The following is a 4,835-nucleotide window of genomic DNA, read 5'->3' on the forward strand; positions in this document are numbered from 1 at the left end:
ACTGGCTGCTGCTGTAAAAAGACATGTGTTTGCTTTAATTGGGCAATCTGGCATTCAATGGTTATCATTAATTATAAGTCCACAAAGGATGTACCAATCCCAGATTGCCTATTTAACCAAAGCTGATGTGTATGTTCAAGTATTTAACCCTAAACTGGCCAATGGGCTGTATTTGTGATAGTAATGTACTGTAGTAGCACATAACAATTTCAGCATGACATGAAAATGTTACAAGGCCAAATATGAGCAATTCAACATCGCATTAAGAGCAACCACGCCCTTATCTTTGGCAGTACCAGAAGAAGCATTAAACCTCAAACCTGGAAAGAGTGTAATTCCAGACCGTAAGATAACATAACAGATGATGACGCTACAAGTAAAGCGTCCATTCACAGACGTATTAAGTAAGCAAAGTCATCAAAGTCAAAGGACGTACATTTCAAAGATAAACATGTAAAAAGACAAACAAGATCCTGTCTAAAACAACCAAAGTGTTTACCTTTGGAGTTGAACGATCTCCCGGGTTACTCTCCAGTCATAGAGTCAACGGTAGATATTGTATCTGTAGTTCTTGTGTCTTAAAGTACATGTGCACCTTGCACACGTGGGGTTGATCTGGAACTGGTATGAATACTGAGACTTGTCTGATCAGTGGGCTCTATTTCCTGTTCTGTGGGGAAGTTGACCTTCTCACTGTGGCATGACTCAGCAAAATGCTTGGTTTGTACTGTATCTAAGCATGAGGTGGCTTTCTCTTCTTGTCTCCTCTGCCTAATCTGCACTGGTCTGAGGATACAGGATAGGTTCAAACAAGATGTTGGAAGCTTACTGTGAATTTGCTTTGGGGCTTGTCCAGATTTGAGGGAGGATTCAATGTTCAGACCTTGAAAAGGTTTAATTTGACTGTAGGTTGTGATTTCATAGATGTTTTTTATAACTATGTCATAAAGTTGATACGGACTCTATTCGCAGTTTAAAAATGCGACATAAATTGGTGTTAATGTTACAAGGAATGATACTGAATGCATCATAGGCCATCTAATAACATGACAAGATGTAGCCTAAAGGGTTTGTCAGTTCATCGGTTTACAGAGTAGACGTCAAAACACACGTGTGGTCCTGACAGCAATTCCTAATTAGGCTGAAAAAGGCCATATATATATAGGAGTATTCCTGTACACAGTCCTCTTTACTCCACAGTCATCAGAGTAAATTATGTGCTTGTGGGAGTTCCATTATTAAAGCCTGTGATATTTTTAATGAAAGAAAGCAAGCAGAGGAAACATTCAACCACGGTTGAATTTCAACTGGAGGCTCGTGCTTTAACCAAAGCCACATGGCAGAAGGAGGATGAGGGAAACGGAGAGGTTGTAAAGTATACATAAAAGACGACAGACTTAGGTTTTCATCTCTCCTTTTTACGATTCCTTAGATTTGTGTTTTAGAAAGTCTGTCGCTGCGCACTTAATGTCAGAGAGGAGATCAAAGCCGTCATTCGCCCCTCAAAGCTGCCATTCACCCCTTCAGTGAATTTGATAGTACTTAATATTGTGGGGGAAAAGGTCTGTAGTCTGAAACACATACCGTCCCCTGTCGAAGTCTCAAATACATTTTAGCGTGGAATTTATTCTTCTGTTTTTATTTCAAATTTTTCATTAGCTTGTATTCCAAAGTTAAAATAGCAAAGAGGCAAATAATAATAATAATGATGTAATGATAATAATAATGATGTAATAATAATAATAATGATGTAATAATAATAATGATATTGTAAATCAAACTTGTGATTTCATAATTTACAGTAACTAACAGTACCTTTTGATTAATTTACTTTAATTCACAATTAATTAAATACTAGACAGCCATACATAACTTTGAGTTTGTAAGGTCGAAAACTAAAAACAAACTCACAGCGGGTAACAAAATCGGAGGCATGAGCGGATTGGCCATCTGGCAATTCTGGCAAATGCTAGATGGGCCGGATCATCTTTTTTTTGGGAGGGTGGGCTGGTTGAAAACGGAAAGGTGGTGCCCGAAAAAGTTAGATAGAGACAAAAAAAAGGCTCTTGAGGCCGACGCTGTTAAACGTGTGAAATTAACAGCCATATTTTCTAAAAGTTCTGGTTCTGCTTGTCCGAGTGCTGTGACTGTGTCTGTGCTGAGAAATGATGTTAGGCTTAGCACCGACAAACCAGCTGCTGCTACAAAAGACAGTGCGGTCGAGGTAGAGAGAACTGAGAAAGACACTAACCAGGTTTCCATCCAAACTTTTTATGCAGGTAGTACATGTCAGAATTTTTTTTTAATGACAGGCAGAACATTTGTCGATAAACTTTACACATGTCGACAAAACAAAATATGCTAAACAAAGTGGGATATTTTTGTGTCGGTAAAATGTATTAACAGGGTGGTGAAAGTGCACGATGATGAGCTTGATGCTCCTTTCCAATAAATATCGAGGGTCTTATTCTGGTGACATGATCATCGATGCTTGGCTGCCATTTAACAAATAAAAATTATATTTTGTCCATAATGATTTCGTCATGTAGGCTATACCCACACTGTATCTTCAAGCTGTTGGCTACAGCACACGTACCAAAACCAGAGTGGACACACTCACTATAACACATTTTTTTGGTAAGAAACCCATCAGTAGGGTTGAAAATGCAATGAACACTCATTTAACTTTTTAAAATGTATTTTGTACATGGGAATTTAACTGCAAAATGTATTTTTATGTGCCCAACGTCATCACACACAGCATTTTATCCTCAACAGGTCAATGAGATGGAAATTGCATATTGTTTTAATGTGGATTTTAGAATAGCTGCCAATTGGATGGAAACCTAGCTAGATTAGATTTAGCCTACAGCTGCCAGTTAATATTTTGGCTGTATATTGTATGAAGTATTAGGCTAATTAAAACCTCTTGGCGCACCGATCCCTTTAGCGGGATCATTTTCGTCAACATCCGGTGAATTGCAGAGCGCCAAATTCAAATTACAAAAAATATTGACTTATCATGAAATCACAAGTGCAATATACCAAAACACAGCTTAGCTTGTTGTTAATCCACCTGTCAGATTTCAAAAAAGCATTACGATGAAAGCAAAACAATGGATTATGTGAGGACAGCTCTCAGCAGACAAAACATTACAAACAGCTAGTAGCAAAGTAGATTGGTCACAAAAGTCAGAAAAGCAATCAAATTAATCGCTTACCTTTTATGATCTTCGTATGTGTGCACTCACGAGACTCCCAGTTACACAATAAATGTTTGTTTTGTTCCATAACGGTTATCTTTATATCCAAAAACCTCTATTTGGTTGGCGTGTTTTGTTTAGTAATCCACAGGCTCGTGCAGGTCACGACGGGCAGACAAACATTCCAAATAGTATCCGTAAAGTTTGTAGAAACGTGTCAAACGTTTTTTATAATCAATCCTCAGGTTGTTTTTACAATAAATAATCGATAATATTTCAACCGGACGGTAAACTTTTCAATACAAGAGAGAAAGAAAAGGTCTCGCTCCAATGGCGCGTGCATGAACAAATCTAAGGACATCTGGCTATACACTGACGCGATGTGATCATTCTCGCTAATTTTTCAGAATAAAAGCCTGAAACTATGTCTAAAGACTGTTCACACCCTGTGGAAGCCATAGGGAAAGGAATCTGGTTGATATCCCTTTAAATGGAGGATAGGCTTGCAATGGAACAGAGTAGTTTCAGAAAAACAGCACTTCCTGGTTGGATTTTCCTCAGGTTTTCGCCTGCAATATCAGTTCTGTTATACTCAAAGACAATATTTTGACAGTATTGGAAAACTTTAGAGTGTTTTCTATCCTAATCTGCCAATTATATGCATATTCTAGCTTCTGGGCCTGAGAAATAAGCAGTTTACTTTGGTAACGCTTTTTATATCCAAACATCAAAATACTGCCCCCTTGCTTCAAGAGGTTATTAACACTTAGGCCTAATGAGGGAAGGGGAAATTCGGGGATCACATTTGACAGGCACGAACTTGCAATAGCCTAAAAAGTTATTAGATTGGCTTTTATAACACAGAATTCATTAGCCATCTATAAAACATTAAACACAGTACTATTGCTTTTTATTAAATACAAGTCATCATGTATTACTATGAAAAAAACATCATGAATACATAATAATTTCTAAATAATCCTCTGTTAAAAGGTCTGTGTATTTTAATTGTTTTAACCATGCTTATTCGCTCCTGAATCTCAGTCTCTTGAGCCAACGAGTGGAAGTGAGTCTGGTGTAAGATTACATTACATACCCATCGCCACTGGAGGCTTGTAAGCCCTGCTTATTTTCCCACCTATTTAATTTGCTGTAAGGCCTGTCATTTCTTGGCAGAAAGATATCCATACACTGTAAAACAAACCACAACGCTGGAAATCTGTCCACATCCACATAAAGTAGTATGAGGATTCTATGACAAACAATAGAAGAGAGGGAAAGGAGGAGACTGGCCGTTCCTTCAATGTAGCCAATGACTGTATTATACAGCCAAAACATTAAGGAACTGTCTCTCTCTCCTTCTCTGTTGTGTTAAATGGAGCCTAACTTAGCTAACTGGGCAGGGTAACACTTTATTTTAAAGGACCGTTTATAAAACCATTTGTGTGTTCACCATTTATTAAGTATTACTCCCACATTAATAAACCATTTACTAATCATTAGTTAAGTATTTTTGTATTCCCTAATCTAAAAGTGAGTGCTATTTATACTTTACAAATGAATGCGTGACCAGTGTAATTTGTCACAAAAAGATGGCCATGCCATTGGTAGAAATTCCATCTGTTCCTGGTA

At 37.6% G+C, this 4,835-nt stretch overlaps 1 protein-coding gene across 3 annotated transcripts in view; it reads right to left on the bottom strand.

Moving 5' to 3' along the window:
• The window catches only part of LOC110508238 (amyloid beta A4 precursor protein-binding family B member 1-interacting protein), a 23,895-nt gene extending 23,198 nt beyond the window's left edge, over window positions 1–697 (bottom strand). For 2 of the 3 annotated variants that reach the window (XM_036966925.2, XM_090225217.1), the window contains exon 1: window positions 500–697. The gene's annotated coding sequence lies outside the window, so the exon portion shown is untranslated. The remainder of the gene's footprint in view (window positions 1–499) is intronic. The other variant, XM_090225218.1, reaches the window with a different exon arrangement.
• Window positions 698–4,835: the final 4,138 nt, after the last annotated feature.

This window comes from Oncorhynchus mykiss, chromosome 28 (genome assembly GCF_057628025.1).
Source record: "Oncorhynchus mykiss isolate SJ-2025 chromosome 28, ASM5762802v1, whole genome shotgun sequence".
Taxonomy (NCBI): domain Eukaryota; kingdom Metazoa; phylum Chordata; class Actinopteri; order Salmoniformes; family Salmonidae; genus Oncorhynchus; species Oncorhynchus mykiss.